The sequence below is a fragment of the Papio anubis genome, chromosome 19 (assembly GCF_008728515.1).
Source record: "Papio anubis isolate 15944 chromosome 19, Panubis1.0, whole genome shotgun sequence".
NCBI lineage: Eukaryota > Metazoa > Chordata > Mammalia > Primates > Cercopithecidae > Papio > Papio anubis.
In genome coordinates, this window is record NC_044994.1 from 5,610,941 (window position 1) to 5,628,451 (window position 17,511).

Below are 17,511 nucleotides of genomic sequence, written 5' to 3' on the forward strand. Positions count from 1 at the left end.
TATATATCAAAAAGAATTCAAAGCAGGGTCCTGAGAAATTTGAATACCCATGTTCATTGCAGAATAATTCAATCATAGCCAAAAAGTAGAAGCAACCCAAGAATCCACTGATAAATAAATAGACAGACAAAAATGTGGTACATACACATACAATGGAACATTATTCAGCCTTAAAAAGGAAGGAAATTCTGACATGCTACATGCATGAACCTTAAGGACATTACCCTAAGTGAAATAAGCCAGTCACAAAAAGATAAATATTGTATGATTCTCCTTATATGGGATACCTAGAGTAGTAAAAATGAGAAGGACAAAGTAGAATGATAGTTTCCGGTGGTGGGGGATGGGGAGGTGCTGGGAGTTATTTAACGGGTACAGAATCAGGTTAGCAAGGTGAAGAGTTCAGGAGAATGGTTGTATAACAATATGGCAAAACACTAGTGAACTGTATACTTTAAAAAATAGTTAAGATGGCAAATTCTATGTACTATGGATTTTACCACAATCAAACATAGTGTATTAATTTTTTTTTAAGCCTATCATTTCCCACTGATTTGAAAAGCCACTTTTATTACAGTGTATTTCCATGTGTTCTTGGGTCTATTTCCCGACTTTTTTTCTCTGATGACCAATTCATATGCTAGCACCCACTATTTCATTACAGAGGCTCTAGAGTGTGGATACTGGAAAAAGCAAATTCCCCTTACTCTTCTACTGTTAGGTTTTCCTAGATATTTTTGTATGTTTGTTTTCGATGTGGATATTAGAATCAAATCATCAAGCTCAAAGTAAAACGTTGTCACTTTTATTAGTATTGAATTAAATTTATTAATTTGAAGATAGCTGATAGCTTTATGATGATGAGTTGTCCTATCCAAGAACAAATTGTAACTATCCATTTGTTCAAGTCTACTTGTGGGGCCTCCAGGAGAAGTTTAAGGGTTTCCTTAATTTTTTAAGAGATGGGGTCTTGCTATCTCACCCAGGGTAGACTCAAACTCTTGCGATCAAGACATCCTCCTACCTCAGTCTAACGAGTAGCTTGGACTACAGATACACACCACTACACCTGGCTTTTGACTTTTGTATGTTAATCTTATGTTCTGCTATCTTATTTGAATTATTTTACTGTGTTCATTTTCTCATTGATTATTTGGATTTTCTAGGTATCATCCGTAAAGAGGTAGTTTCACTTTCTTATGTGTAATTCTTAAGCCTCTATTTTTCTTTCTTTGATTTCATTGGCTATTATCTCCAATGTAATATTAAACAGCAATGAACGTAGTGGGATCCTTGCCTTGTTTGGAAACTTAGTAGGAATGCCTCTCTTATTTCACCATTAAGTATTATGCTGACCTTATCTGTAGTCTAAATGTTTTATCTACACCTAATGAATTGTTTAACAATTACTATTTTATTAAGTGTGTTTTTTAAAATTGTTTTTGTATTCTAAATTTAATTTAATAGTTTTTTGGGAACAGATGGTGTTTAGTTACATGGGTAAGTTCTTCAGTGGTGATTTCTGAGATTTTGGTGCACTTGTCACCTGAGCAGTGTATGCTGTACCCAGTATGTCGTCTTTTATCCCCCACACTCTCTCACCCATCCCTCCACGTCCCCAAAGTTCATTGTATCAATCTCATGCCTTTACATTTTGATAGCGCCTATTTATAAGTTAGAACATACGGTATTTGATTTTTCATTCCTGAGTTACTTCACTTAGAATAACGGCCACCACCTCCAAATTGCTGCAAAGACCACTATTTCATTCCATTTTATAGCTGAGTTGTATTCCCAGTGTATACATAGCACATTTTCTTTATCCACTCATTGGTTGATGGGCATTTATATTGGTTCCGTATTTTTTCAACTGCAAATTATACTGCTATAAACATGCATATGCAAGTGTCTTTTCATATAATGACTTCTTTTCCATTGGGTAAATACCCAGTAGTGGGATTGCCAGATCAAATGGTAGTTCTACTTTTAATTCTTTAGAGAATCTCCATACTGTTTTCCATAGTGGTTGTACTAGTTTACATTCCCACAAGCAGTGTAAAAGAATTCCCTTTTCACCACAACCATACCAACATCTATTATTTTTTAATTTTTAAAATTATGGCCATTCTTGTATCTCATTATGGTTTTAATTTGCATTTCTCTGATAATTAGTGAGGTTGAGCATTTTTTCATATGTTTGTTTGCTGTTTGTATATCTTCTTTTAAGAATCGTCTATTCTTGTCCTTTGCCCAGTTATTTCTTTCTGGCTGATTTGTTTGAGTTCCTTGTAGATTCTGGATATTAGTCCTTTGTCAGATGCATAGTTTGCAAATATTTTCTCCCATTCTGTGGGTTGTCTGTTTACTGTGCTGATTATTTCTCTTGCTGTGTGTGAAGCTTTTTAGTTTAATTAGGTCCCATTTGTTTATTTTTGTTTTTGTTGCATTTGCTTTTGAGTTGTTAGTCATAAATTCTTTGCTGAGGCCAATGTCCAGAAGAGTTTTTCTGGTGTTATTTTCCAGAATGCTTATGGTTTCAGGTCTTAGATTTAAGTCTTTGATTCACATTGAATTGATTTTTAAATAAGGTGAAAGATGAAGATCCAGTTTCATTCTTCTACATGTGGCTTGCCAGTTATCCCAGCATCATTTATTGAATAGGGTTGTCCTTTTCCCACTTCATGTATTTATATGCTTTGTCAAAACTCAGTTGGCTGTATTTGGCTTTATTTCTGAGTTCTCTATAATGTTTCATTGTTCTATGTGTCATTTTTATATCAGTACCATGCCGTTTTGGTAACTAGAGACTTGTAGTATAATTTGAAGCACGGTAATGTGATGCCTCCAGATTTGTTCTTTTTGCTTAGTATTGCTTTGGCTATGCAGGCTCTTTTTTGGTTCCATATGAATTTAATTTTTTTTTCTAACTTCTCTGAAGAATGATGGTAGTATTGAAGCAGGATATTTCCCTGACCCCTTTAGGAGACTCTCAACAGGGGTGCCTTGTTTACTCAGCCCACCACTCTCAACTCCTCATGGGAGAGAGCACAAACAGGTGCGGGAACTGGGGTGAACAAGCACTGGAACAGGCTAGCCACTTCAGTGACAGCGGGATCAAACTCCACTCACTCAGACTCGCTGTGTTCCACCCCTTGCAGGAGGGAGCACACAGGTGAGTGGGTGCTGGAACCAGCTGGATGCTTTAGGGCAGGCAGGAGCAAACTTCATGCAGCCCCACAGCAGTGTCCAGGAAGGATTGCCTGCAACTCCTGAAGCCCCAGAGGCTTCCATGCTCCTTTAACGCTGCTGACCACAGACGGCTTAAGTGTTAACAGCTCAGTGAGCCCTTTGCCTTTTCACATGAGGCAGCTGCCCTCCGCCAGTGAAGGCAATGAGCTAGTGTGACAGCCTTTTGTATCTACACTCATGGATCCTGAGCTTTTGTCCAGTGTCCAAGAAAAATGAGATCACATGAATGAACTGAAGCATGGTAACTGTGGGGGATTTTATTGCTGATGAAAGTAGCTCTCCACAGGAATGAGAGCCAAAAAGCAGATGGGGAAGGTAGGTAATCTTTCCCTGAAGTCCAGCCATCTCTGACTGGATTCTTCTCCGGAGTTACGCCATCAAGCTGTCCCTCTGAAGTCAAGCTGCTTCTCTCCAACATCCAGCTGTAATCTCATCTACCAGCTGAGTCTGCGTTTTTATAGGCAGAGGATGGGGTGGGGTGGGGCCATCGGTGGTTTAGGAAAAGGCAACATTCAAGCAGGAAAATAGGGATATAAGTCCTCATAGTTTCAGGCTTTTCAACTTGAGAGTGGAGTTTTGCCAGAAACCCCCTCCCTTTTCTGCCTAGAATTTCTTTGCTCCCGTCCCTATCAGTTTATTTTTTAATATAAAATGTTTATAATTGTTTTTGGAAACATTTAACAAACAATTTTTGGGCATGTTTAATTCCCACTTATGAGTGAGAACATGCAGTGTTTGGTTTTCTCTTCCTGTGTTAGTTTGCTGAGAATGATGGTTTTCAGCTTCATCCACGTCCCTACAAAGGACATGAACCCATTCTTTTTTATGACTGCATAGTATTCCATGGTGTATATGTGCCACATTTTCTTTATCCAGTCTATCACTGATAGGCATTTGGGTTGGTTCCAAGTCTTTGCTATTGTGAACAGTGCTGCAATAAACATATGTGTGCATGTGCCTTTATAGTAGAATGATTTATAATCCTTTGGGTATATACCCATTAATGGGATTGCTGGGTCAAATGGCATTTCAAGTTTCTAGGAATTGCCACACTGCCTTCCACAATGGTTGAATTAATTTACACTCCCACCAACAGTGTAAAAGCATTCCTATTTCTCCACATTCTCTCCAGCATTTGTTATTTCCTGACTTTTTAATGATGGCCATTCTACCTGGAGTGAGATGATATCACATTGTGGTTTTGATTTGCATTTCCTAATGAACACTGATGATGAGCTTTTTTTTCATGTTTGTTGGCTGCAAAAATGTCTTCTTTTGAGAAGTGTCTGTTCATATCCTTCGTCCACTTTTTGATGGGGCTGTTTTTTTTTCTTGTAAATTTGTTTAGGTACTTTGTAGATTCTGGATATTAGCCTTTTGTCAGATGGATAGACTGCAAAAATTTTCTCCCATTCTGGAGGTTGCTTGTTCACTCTGATGATAGTTTCTTTTGTTGTGTGGAAGCCCTTTAGTTTAATTAGATCCCATTTGTCAATGTTGGCTTTTGTTGCCAGTGCTTTTGGTGTTTTACTCATGAAGTCTCTGCCCATGCCTATGTCCTGAATGGCACTGCCTAGGTTTTCCTCTAGGGTTTTTACGGTTTTAGGTCTTACATTTAAGTCTTTAATCCATCTTGAGTTAATTTTTGTAAAAGACTTTCTACATATGGCTAGGCAGTTTTCCCAACACCATTTATTAAATGGGAATCCTTTCCCCATTGCTTCTTATTCTTGGGTTTGTCAAAGACCAGATGGTTGTAGATGTGTGGAGTGATTTCTGAGGCCTCTGTTTGGTTCCTTTGGTCTATATATCTGTTTTGGTACCAGAACCATGCTGTTTTGGTTACTGTAGACTTGTATAGTTTGAAGTCAGGTAGCATGATCCCTCCAGCTTTGTTCTTTTTGCTTAGGATTGTCTTGGCTGTACAGACTATTTTTGGTTGCATATGAAATTTAAAGTAGTTTTTTCTACTACTTCAGAAGAAGGTCAATAGTAGCTTGATGGGGATAGCAGTGAATCTATAAATTGCTTTGGGCAGTATGGCCATTTTCATGATATTGATTCTTCTTCCTATCCATGAGCATGGAATGTTTTTCCAGTTGTTTGTGTTCTCTCTCATTTCCTTGAGCAGTGGTTTGTAGCTCTCCTTGAAGAGGTCCATCACATCACTTGTAAGGTGGATTCCCAGGTATTTTATTTTCTTTGTAGCAATTGTGAATGTGAGTTCACTCATAGTTTGGCTCTCTGTTGGTCTATTATTGGTGTATAGAAATGCTTGTGATTTTTGCACATTGATTTTGTATCCTGAGACTTTGCTGAAGGTGCTTATCAGCTTAAGGAGATTCTGGGTTGAGACAATGGGGTTCTCTAAATATACAATCATGTCATCTGCAAACAGGGACAATTTGACTTCCTCTCTTCCTATTTGAATATCCTTTATTTCTTTCTCTTGCCTGATTGTCCTGGCCAGAACTTCCAATGATGTGTTGAATACGAGTGTTGAGAGGGGACATTCTTGTCGTGCGCCAGTTTTCAAAGGGAATGCTTCCAGCTTTTGCCCATTCAGTGAGATATTGGCTGTGGGTTTGTCATAAATACCTCTTATTATTTTGAGATACTTTCCATCAATACCTAGTTTATTGAGAGTTTTTAGCATGAAGGGGTGTTGAATTTTGTCAAAAGCCTTTTCTGGATCTATTGAGATAATCATGTGATTTTGTTATTGGTTCTCTTTATGTGATGGATTACGTTTATTGATTTGTGTATGTTGAACCAGCCTTGCATCCCAGGGATGAAGCCGACATGGTCGTGGTGGATAAGGTTTTTGATGTGCTGCTGGATTTGCTCTGTCAGTATTTTATTGAGGATTTTCGCATTGATGTTCATCAGGCATATTGGCCTGAAATTTTCTTTTTTTGTTGTTGTGTCTCTGCCAGGTTTTGGTATCAGGATGATGCCAACCTCATAAAATGAGTTACAGAGGATTCCCTCTTTTTCTATTGTTTGGAATAGTTTCAGAAGGAATGGTCTTTGTACCTCTCATAGAATTCAGCTGTAAGTCCATCTGGTCCTGGACTTTTTTTGGTTGGTAGGCTATTAATTACTGCCTCAATTTCAGAACTTGTTATTGGTCTATTCAAGGATTCAACTTCTTCCTGGTTTAGTCTTGGGAGGATGCATGTGTCCAGGAATTTATCCATTTTTTCTAGATTTTCTAGTTTATTTGCGTAGAGGTTTTTACAGTATTCTCTGATGGTAGTTTGTATTTCTGTGGGATCAGTGGTGATATCCCCTTTATAATTTTTTTTATTGTGTCTATTTGATTCTTCTCTCTTTTCTTCTTTATTAAGTCTGGCTAGTGGTCTATTTTGTTGATCTGTTCAAAAAACCATCTCCTGGATTCATTTATTTTTTTCAAGTTTTTTCGTGTCTCTGTCTCCTTCAGTTTTGCTCTGATCTTAGTTATTTCTTGTCTTCTGCTAGTTTTTGAATTTATTTGCTCTTGCTTCTCTAGTTATTTTAATTGTGATGTTAGGATGTCAATTTTAGATCTTTCCTGCTTTCTCTTGTGGGCATTTAGTGCTATAAATTTCCCTCTAAATACTGCTTTAGCTGTGTGCCAGAGATTCTGGTACGTTGTGTCTTTGTTCTTCGTGGTTTCAATGAACTTATTTATTTCTGCCTTAATTTCGTTATTTACCCAGTAGTCACTCAGGAGGAGGTTGTTCAGTTTCCATGTAGTGTGATTTTGAGTGAATTTCTTAATCCTGAGTTCTAATTTGATTGCACTGTGGTCTGAGAGACTGTTATGATTTCCATTCTTTTGCATTTGCTGAGAAGTGTTTTACTTCCAATTATGTGGTTAATTTTAGAGTCAGTGCAATGTGGTGCTGAGAAGAATGTGTATTCTGTTGATTTGGGTGGAGAGTTCTGTAGATGTCTATTAGGTCCACTTGGTCCAGAGCTGAGTTCAAGTACTGAATATCCTTGGTAATTTTCCATCTCATTGATCTGTCTAATATTGACAGTGGGGTGTTAAAGTCTCCCACTGTTACTGTGTGAGAGTCTAAGTCTCTTTGTAGGTCTCTATGAACTTGCTTTATGAATCTGGGTGCTCCTGTATTGGGTGCACATATATTTAGGATAGTTAGCTCTTCTTGTTTCATTGATAACTTTACCATTACGTAATGCCCTTCTTCATCTCTTTTGATCTTTGTGGGTTTAAAGTCTGTTTTATCAGAGACTAGGATTACAACCTCTCCTTTTTTTTTTTTCCTTTCCATTTGCTTGGTAAATATTCCTCCATCCCTTTATTTTGAGCCTATGTGTGTCTTTGCATGTGAGATGCATCCCCTGAATACAGCACACTGATGGGTCTTGACTCTTTATCCAATTTGTCAGTCTGTGTCTTTTAATTGGGGCATTTAACCTATTTACATTTAAGGCTGATATTGTTATGTGTGAATTTGATCCTGTCATTATGATGCCAGCTGGTTATTTTGCCCATTAGTTGATGCAGTTTCTTCATAGTGTTGATGGTCTTTACAATTTGGTATGATTTGCAGTGGCTGGTGCTGGTTTTTCCTTTCCATGTTTAGTGCTTCATTCAGGAGCTCTTGTAAGGCAGGTGTAGTGGTAACAAAAATCTCTCAGCATTTGCTTGTCTGTAAAGGATTTTATTTATTCTTCAATTATGAAGCTTAGTTTGGCTAGATATGAAAATCTGGGTTGAAAATTCTTTTCTTAAGAATGCTGACTATTGGCCCCTACCCTCTTCTGGATTGTAGGGTTTCTGCAGAGAGATCCACTGTTAGTCTGATGTGGTTCCCTTTGTGGGTAACGTGACCTTTCTCTCTGGCTTCCCTTAACATTTTATCCTTCATTTCAATCTTGGTGAATCTGATGATTATGTGTATTGGTGCTGCTCTTCTCAAGGTATATCTTTGTGGTGTTATCTGTATTTACTGAATTTGAATGTTGGCCTGTCTTGCTAGGTTGGGGAAGTTCTCCTGGATAATATCCTGAAGTGTGTTTTCCAACTTGGTTCCATTCTCCTTGTCACTTTCAGGTACACCAATCAAACATAGGTTTGGTCTTTTCACATAGTCCCATATTTCTTGGAAACTTGGTTCATTCCTTTTCATTCTTTTTTCTCTAATCTTGTCTTCATGCTTTATTTCATTAAGTTGATCTTCAATCTCTGATATCCTTTCTTCCGCTTGATCGATTTGGCTATTGATACTTGCGTATGCTTCATGAAGTTCTCATGCCATGTTTTTCAGCTCCATCAGGTTATTTATGTTCTTCTCTAGTTATTCTACTTAGCAATTCCTCTAACCTTTTTTCAAGGTTCTTATCTTCCTCGCATTGGGTTAGATCATGATCCTTTAGTTTGGAGGAGATTGCTATTACCTACCTTTTGAAGCCTACTTCTGTCAATTCGTCAAACTCATTCTCCATCAAGTTTTGTTTTCTTGCTGGTAAGGAGTCGTGATCCTTTGAATGAGAAGAGGCATTCTGGTTTTTGCAATTTTCAGCCTTTTTGCTCTGGTTTCCCCCCATCTTCATGGATTTATCTACCTTTGTTATTTCATGTTGGTGATCTTCAGATGGGGTTTCTGAGTGGACATACTTTTCCTTGATGTTGATGCTTTTCCTTTCTGTTTGTTAGTTTTCCTTCTAACAGTCAGGCCCCTCTGCTGCAGGTCTGCTGGAGTTTGCTGGACGTTCACTCCAGACGTGTTTGCCTGGGTAACACCAGCAGAGGCTCCAGAACAGCAAAGATAGCTGCCTGTTTCTTTTTCTGGAAGCTTTGTCCCAGAGCAGAACCCGCCAGATGCTAGCCAGAGCTATCCTGTATGAGATGTCCACTGGCCCCTGCTGGGAGGTATCTCCTAGTCAGGAGATACAGGGGTCAGGAATCCACTTGTGGAGGCAGTCTGACCCTTAGCGGAGCTTGAATGCTGTCCTAGGAGATCTGCTGCTCTCTTCAGGGCCATCAGGAAGGAATGTTTGTCTCCTAAAGCTATGCCAACAGCCACCCCTTCCCCCAGGTGCTGTGTCCCAGGGAGATGGGGATTTTATCTATAAGCCCCTGACTGAGGCTGCTGCCTTTTTTTCAGAGATGCCCTGCCCAAAGACGAGAAATCTAGGGGGGCGGTCTGGTTACAGTGGCTTTGCAGAGCTGTGAAGGGCTCTGCCTCATTGAAACTTCACCCAGGCTTTGTTATACACTGTGAGGGGAAAACCACCTACTCAAGCCTCGGTAATGGCAGACGCCGCTCCCCCCACCAAGTCCAGTGTCCCAGGTCAACTTCAGACTGCTGTGCTGGCAGCAAGAATTTCAAGCCAGTAGATCTTAGCTTGCTGAGCTCTGTGGAGTGGGATCCACTGAAATGGACCACTTGGCTCCCTGGCTTCAGCCCCTTTTCCAGCGGAGCGAATGATTCTGTCTCGCTGGCATTCCAGCCACCACTGGGGTATGAAAAAAAAACTCCTGCAGCTAGCTCAGTGTCTGCCCAAATGGCTGCCCAGTTTTGTGCTTGAAACCCAGGGCTCTGGTGGCGTAGGCACCCAAAGGAATATCCTGGTCTGTGGGTTGTGAAGACCATGAGAAAAGCGTAGTATCTGGGCTGAAGTCCACCGTCCCTCATGGCACAGTCCCTCATGGCTTCCCTTGGCTAGGGGAGGGAGTTCCCCAACCCCTTAAGCTTCCCGGGTGAGGCGACGCCCCACCCTGCATCTGCTTGCCCTCCAGGGGCTGCACCCACTGTCTAACCAGTCCCAGTGGGATAAGCCGGCTACCCAGTTTGAAATGCAGAAATCTCACGCCTGCTGCATTGATCTCGCTGGGAGCTGCAGACTGGAGCTGTTCCTGTTTGGCCATCTTGAGAGACTCCCGCCCATATCAGTATTTTGATGGGAACAGAGCTGAATCTGTAGCTTGCTTTTAGCAGTATGGTCATTTTCACAATATTGGTTCTATGCATCCATGAGCATGGGTGTCTCCGTTTGTTTGTGTCACTTATGATTTCTTCCAGCAGTGTTTTGCAGTTTTCCTTGCAGCGATATATCATCTCCTTTGTTAAGTATAGTCCTACTTATTTTATTTTATTTATTTTATTTTTTTGGCAGCTGCTGTAAAAGGGATTGAGTTCTTGATGTTATCCTCAGCTTGATCATTGTTGGTATATAGCAGTGCCATTGATTTGTGTACGCTGATTTTTGTATCCAGAAATTTTACTGAATTTGTTTATCAGATCAAGGAGTTTTTGGATGAATCTTCAGAGTTTTCTAGGAATACAATCATTTCATCAGCGAACAGCGGCAGTCTGGCTTCCTCTTTTCCAATTTGGATGCTTTTTATTTTTTTCTTTTAACTGCTCTGGCTAGGACCTCCATTACTGTGTTGAATAGGAGTGGTGAAAGTGGGCGTCCTGTCTTGTTCCAGTTCTCAGGGGGAATGCTTTCCACTCTTCCCTATTCAGTATGATGTTGGCTGTGGGTTTTACATAGATGGCTTTTACTACTTTGAGTTACATCCCTTCTATATCCGTTTTATGCAGGGTTTTATCATAAAGGGATGCCGGATTTTGTCAAATGCCTTTCTACATCTATTGAGATGATCATATGACTTTTTGTTTTTAATTCTGCTTATGTGGTGTATCACATTTATTGACTTGCATACGTTAAGCCATCCCTGCATCCCTGGTATGAAACCAACTTGATCATGATGTATTATCTTTTCGATATGCTGTTGGATTTGCATAGCTGGTATTTTGTTGAGAATTTTTGCATCTGTGTTCATCAGGGATATTGGTCTGTGACTTTCTTTTTTTGGTTATGTTCTTTCCTGATTTTGGTATTAGGGTGATACTGGCTTCATAGAATGACTTAGGGAGGATTCCCTCTTTATCTTTGGAAAAGTTTCAGTAGGATTGATACCAATTTTTCTTTGAATGTTTGATAGAATTCAGTTGTGAATCCGAATGGTCTTAGACATTTTTTCTTGGTAATTTTTTTATTACTGATTTACTCTCACTGCTTGTTACTGGTCTGTTCAGAGTTTCTATTTCTTCCTGGTTTGATCTAGGAGGACTGTATATTTCCAGGAATTTATCCATCTCCTCTAGATTTTCTAGTTTGTGCACATAAATGTATTCATAGTAGCCTTGAATGCTCTTTTGCATTTCTGTGATATCGGCTGTCATATCTCCTATTTCATTTCTAATTGAGCTTATTTGCATCTTCTCTCTTTTCTTCGTTAATCTCACTAATGATACATCAATTTTGGTTATCTTTTCAAATAACCAGCTTTTTGTTTCATTTATCTTTTGCATTTTTTTAATTTCAATTTTATTTAGTTCTGCTCTGATCTTTGTTTTTTCTTTTCTTCTGCTAGGTTTAGGTTTAGTTTGTTCTTGTTTCTGTAGTTCCTTGAGGTGTAACAATAGGTTATCTATTTGTGTTCTTTCAGACTTTTTGATGCAGACATTTAATGCTATGAACTTTTCTCTTAGCACTGCTTTTGCTGTATCCCAGAAGTTTTCATAAGTTGTGTCACTATTACTGTTGAGTTCAAATAATTTTTTAATTTCCATCTTGAGTTCATTGTTAACCCAAAGATCATTCAATTATTACTTAATTTCCATTTATTTGTATAGTTTTGAGGGTTCCTTTTGAAGTTAAATTCCACTGTGGTCTGAGATGATACTTGATATGATTTCAATTTTCTTCAATTTATTGAGACTTGTTTTGTGGTCTATCATATGGCCTATCTTCGAGAATGTTCCATGTGTTGATGAAAAGGCTATAACCCTACCTAGAGCCAGACAGATTTAGGGAGTAGTGTGAAACATAGAAGTAGAAGCAGCCACAGAAGTGTGTGTTTTTAAAGTAAGGAATTGGTGTTGAACTTTTCAGCATCTATAACAGAATTATAATAAACATCTGAACCATAATTCCATAAATTCCATGAAGTGAGCAAACTTGAACACATTTTTCAACACTCTGTAATAGTTCAGTACTATTTTTGATAAATGGTTAAATAAGCAATGTTAAGCTCCTAATTATTCGATGTAAAATATTGATAATTATGTTGTTTTCTATTGTTTCTATTGTAGGTACATCATAACTGTCAGAGTATTCATATTTGCTCATCTGATAAGTGGACTAAAGAAATAAAAAAAATGAGCTGTGGAGTCTAGCCTCTACCAGTATAATTTAAGCTTTAGAGTATTTGATAAAAATTCCCCTTCTGTACTAAGAAGCGTGGTTTTTTTTCTCTCCCTGGAGGTCAAGAACAGCAATAGAGAGCTAATGTAAGCCCATTTTAAATAATCTACACCAGTTTCAACACTCATTGTGCTCTCATTGTAACAATGTTCAGGTGAGGAGCTCACGGAATACAACAGCAGGTTGAAGGCTTTAATTCAGTGGGAGGAGGGGACACCACAAGCCAGCAGTATAAAAAGCCTTTTTAACAAAGGACGTTATTCTCTTAAAGTAGTGTAATCTATAGCAAATTACACAGAAAGAGCTTGATTATAGTTTTCAGTCTTTTAGAAAAGGATAATTTAATATGAAGTTAAAAGCTGATTCATTTTTGCTAGGAGTTTACTAGCTGTCAATTATACTCTTTATGAACCATCCACTGGGTTGATGTATAGTTAAACACAGACTGGAAAACATTATTTGGTTACAATTAAGGCTCTCAATATGATATTGTAAAAGTTGGACATGGTACCAAAAATATATATACTTGAACTTCTGTTTAATTTATGTTTCTAAAATCTACATATTCACTTCATTTAAAAACCTTACTGAACGCTTCCTGAAAGCCAATCCAAGAGCCTAATAAAGCAGCTAGGTAAAAATAATCAAGAACACTTTTGAGTAGCATATTCTGCAATGTTCTAGTGCTAAAGTAATTCTGGATACAGAATATGAGGAACAGTCAATAGACAGAATGTCAACTTTTGGGATCATTGTGTCTGCACACAGAAATGAAATATTGTAGTAGCAAGGACTTTGAAGATGAACCACTAATACATTCAACCCTCTCCCAAAAATTGAGAAAAAACTGAACTCAACGAGGCTGAGTGTTCTTCTAAGCCACACACCAAGTTACTGTTAGAGCCAGAACTAGTTTGGGGCTTCCCAATCAAGTATTAATCCCACTCTATCTGTTTCTCTCCTAAACTACAGTTAACACAAAGAATATGAACATATAAAGAACAAGACAGTAGATTTTTATTTATTCATTATTTATTATTTAGAGATAGGGTCTCACTCTGTAACCCAGCATAGAGTACAGTTGCATGATCATAGCCCACCGTAGCCTCAAATTCCTGGGCTCAAGCAATCCCCCCACCTCAACCTCCTGAGTAGCTGGAATGATACGCACGCACCACTACACCCAGCTAATTTTTTTATTATTATTTTTTTTTAGACAAGGGGTTTCACTATGTTGCACAATTTGATCACAAACTTCCAGCCTTAAGTGATCCTCCTGCCTCGGCCTCCCAAAGTGCTGTTATGATAAGTATGAGTCACCATGCTTCTGACTCTAAACAGAGTATTTTTAGATACCTGACACGGTATGTCAATGTATATTTCGTTTAAAGACCCAGAGGTAAATTTCCATTAACTCATTTTGAAAAATATCCTGTATCGATTAGTAAAATACTTTTCTCCCTTTATGATTTTGACTTCTATAATACAAAGTTAAAAGGTTAAAACCTCAAGTAATTAATAATGCTTTATATTTTCCTATAAAGAGATTTCTAAACGTTCTCTTACACATGAGGCAGGTTTTAAAAACTACTTCCATCATCATCTCTATAAGAAATCCAGACATCAAGAGTTACTAAATATCAATATTCTTAAAAATCACTGCCTTAAATGTCAATGTTTGTATTTGCTTCATGTCCACACCCTAACTCACCCCTATCCCCTAATCTGGAAGTATGTTTACAAGGCTACCCTCAAAAGAAAAAATTTCTCTCCTAGGAAGGTTAAAATTTCAAAGGATTAATAACTGATACTTTCTTTCCATAGTTTTTTAAAAATCCTAAGGCAACGCTAATACTCTCAAAATTCTCAATATATACAGTATATTTAAGTACTAATCTCATAACACAGGTAGAAGTAACTTTCTTTCTTATTGGCAAGAACAAGGTATACTTTTCATTGTGTTCCACTGGGATAGTCCATCCCTCCATACCAGAATCTTGGTTTCCAATCCCTTATAAATTATCTTCTAATGGAAACAGGCACTTTTGGTTTTTTGTTTTGTTTTGTTTTGTTTTGAGACAAGGTCTTGTTCTGTCATCCAGGCTGGAGTGCAGTGGCATGATCATAGCTCAATGAAGCTCTGACCTCCCAGGCCCAAGCAATCCTTCTACCTTAGCCTCCCAATTAGCTGTGATTACAGGTGTGCACCACCACTCTTGGCTAATTATTTTATTTTTTGTAGAAGTAGGGTCTCCCTATGCTGTTCGGGCTGATGTCAAACTCTCAGGCTCAAGTGGTCCTCCCATCTTGGCTCCCAAAGTTCTGAGACTACAGATGTAAGCCACCACACCTGACCTGAAACAGGCATCTCTTTTGAGCTATTGTAAAATCTCAATGAGGAATTAAAAACTGACCCCACCCAGAAAACCCTCTTTATTGCCTCTTTCTTGTCACTTCTAACACTCTCATGCCTTTAACAAATGACTTCTACATGTCATTCTCAAATGGTCTGGACCCAAAGCAATATTGGAAGAAAATATAGAAAGGCTTTTTAGAGAATCAAAAAGAACTATTTTTAAAAGTAACAAATAAAAATCATTCTCTCTCTCTCTCTTTATATATATATACACACATACACACACACATAGTATGTTTTATATTATATTATAGTATATATATATATTATGTATAAATATAGAAATTTATATATATGGTATGTTACCTTTTATATGTATATAAATCACTATGGTACTCTTGTATCATTTGGGTTATTAAAGAAATTGTAAGAAAAACATGAAAACTATCTAGTGTACTTGAAAACATAGAAATAACTTCATCTTAGAGCAAAGCACTTGTAGTTCCAGCTATTCAGGAGGCTGAGGCAGGAGGACTACCTGAGTCCAAGAGTTTGAGGCCAGCTTGAGAAACATATCAAGACTCAATCTCAAAAGAGAAAAAGAAAGAAAGTAAAGAAGAAAGAATGAAAGAAAAAGAAAGAAAGAAAGAAATTCATCTTAATCCTTAAAATCAAGAAAACAACTATGAACCAACACAGCTGACAGGGTTCTGTCTATCAACAATACTGTAAAGTCAATGCGTATATTCAATACTATGTCATAACAATTACAATGGTTTCTTTGTGCTTCTCCAACATGAGGTTTCTTCTCTTCTTGTATAACATTATAATCTAACTTTAGAAAAATAATAACACATAGACAATGAAGAAGAATATTTTAAAACTATACAATATTAACACCTAAGTACAACCACCATTAAAACTTTGAGAGAGAGAGAGAGAGAGGCAGATAGGGAGATATATGTGTGTGTGTGTGTGTGTGTGTGTGTGTGTGTGTATAGAGAGAGAGAGAGAGAGAGATAGCTAGCTAGATATTTTCAAATATTTTAGATATAAATATTTATTTGCTATTGTAAAAGTAGGTCATGCTATTCACAATTTGTATTTATTTTTTGTTTGATATATTTATTTCATCGAACATATGCTTTCTTATCAAATGACATGTTACTAAAATTTGTTTCTAGTGACTGTATAGTAATTCTATTAAATGGATTTAACCATTCACTCATCACCCTATGTTTTACATTTACTTTATTTTCAACTTTAAGCTCTTAAAATCACTTGGTAGCTGAACACTTAAATATTATTTCTTCAGAATACATTACATAGTGAAACTACAGGTTCAAAGGCCTCACATAATTTTAAGGCCTTTGTTACATTTTCTCTAAAAATGGAATAATGTAACCCTCCCAGCTAAGTGTGAAGTTGTTCTATGTCCCCAGATCCTTGTCAACAAGATTGTCTACTATGTTTTTCAATCTTTCTCAATTTCACAGATTTAAATAAGTAAACAATTATTATTATTTAAATTTTCATCTCTGAAATTATTAGAATTGATTATGTTCATTGCCTATTGATATAAATGATACCATATTTCCGTTCATGTTTCAAAATATACTCATCCTTAATCCCCAGTGATAATTCAGCTTGATACAAAATTCTAGGTTAGCACTTATTTTCTCTTTGCACTTTCGATGTCTTCTTTCATCTAATGTTAGAGAGACCACCAGCCAGACTAATAAAGAAGAAAAGAGAGAAGAATCAAATAGATACAATAAAAAACAATAAAGGGAATACCACCCATGATCTCACAGAAATACAAACTACCATCAGAGAATACTATAAACACCTCTAAGCAAATAAATTAGAAAATCTAGAAGAAATGGATAAATTGCTGGACACATACAGCCTCCCAAGACTAAACAAGGAAGAAGTCAAATCCCTGAATAGACCAATAACAAGTTCTGAAATTGAGGCAGTAATTAATAGCCTACCAACCAAAAAAAGCCCAGGACCAGACGGATTCACAGTCGAATTCTACCAGAGGTAGAAAGAAGAGCTGGTACCATTCCTTCTGAAACTATTCCAAATAACAGAAAAAGAGGGAATCCTCTCTAAGTCATTTTATGAGGCCAACATCATCCTGATACCAAAACCTGGCAGAGACACAACAAAAAAAGAAATTTTCAGGCCAATATGCCTGATGAACATCAATGTGAAAATCCTCAATAAAATACTGACAAAGCAAATCCAGCAGCACATCAAAAACTTTATCCATCATGATCAAGTAGGCTTCATCCCTGGGATGCAAGGCTGGTTCAACACACGCAAATCCATAAACGTAATCCATCACATATACAGAGTCAATGACAACAACCACATGATTATCTCAATAGATGCAGAAAAAGCCTTTGATAAAATTTAACACCCCTTCATGCTAAAAACTCTTAATAAACCAGGTGTTGATGGAAAGTATCTCAAAATAATAAGAACTATTTATGACAAACCCACAGCCAATATCATACTAATGGGCAAAAGCTGGAAGCATTACTTTTGAAAACTGGCACAAGACAAGGATGCCCTCTCTCACCACTCCTATCCAACATAGTATTGGAAGTGCTGGCCAGGGCAATCAGGCAAGAGAAAGAAACAAAGCATATTCAAATAGGAAG

At 37.5% G+C, this 17,511-nt stretch overlaps 1 protein-coding gene across 5 annotated transcripts in view; it reads right to left on the reverse strand.

Annotated features, from left to right (window-relative positions):
- The window catches only part of PTPRM (protein tyrosine phosphatase receptor type M), an 837,547-nt gene that overhangs the window by 681,312 nt on the left and 138,724 nt on the right, over nt 1-17,511 (reverse strand). The window lies entirely within an intron of this gene.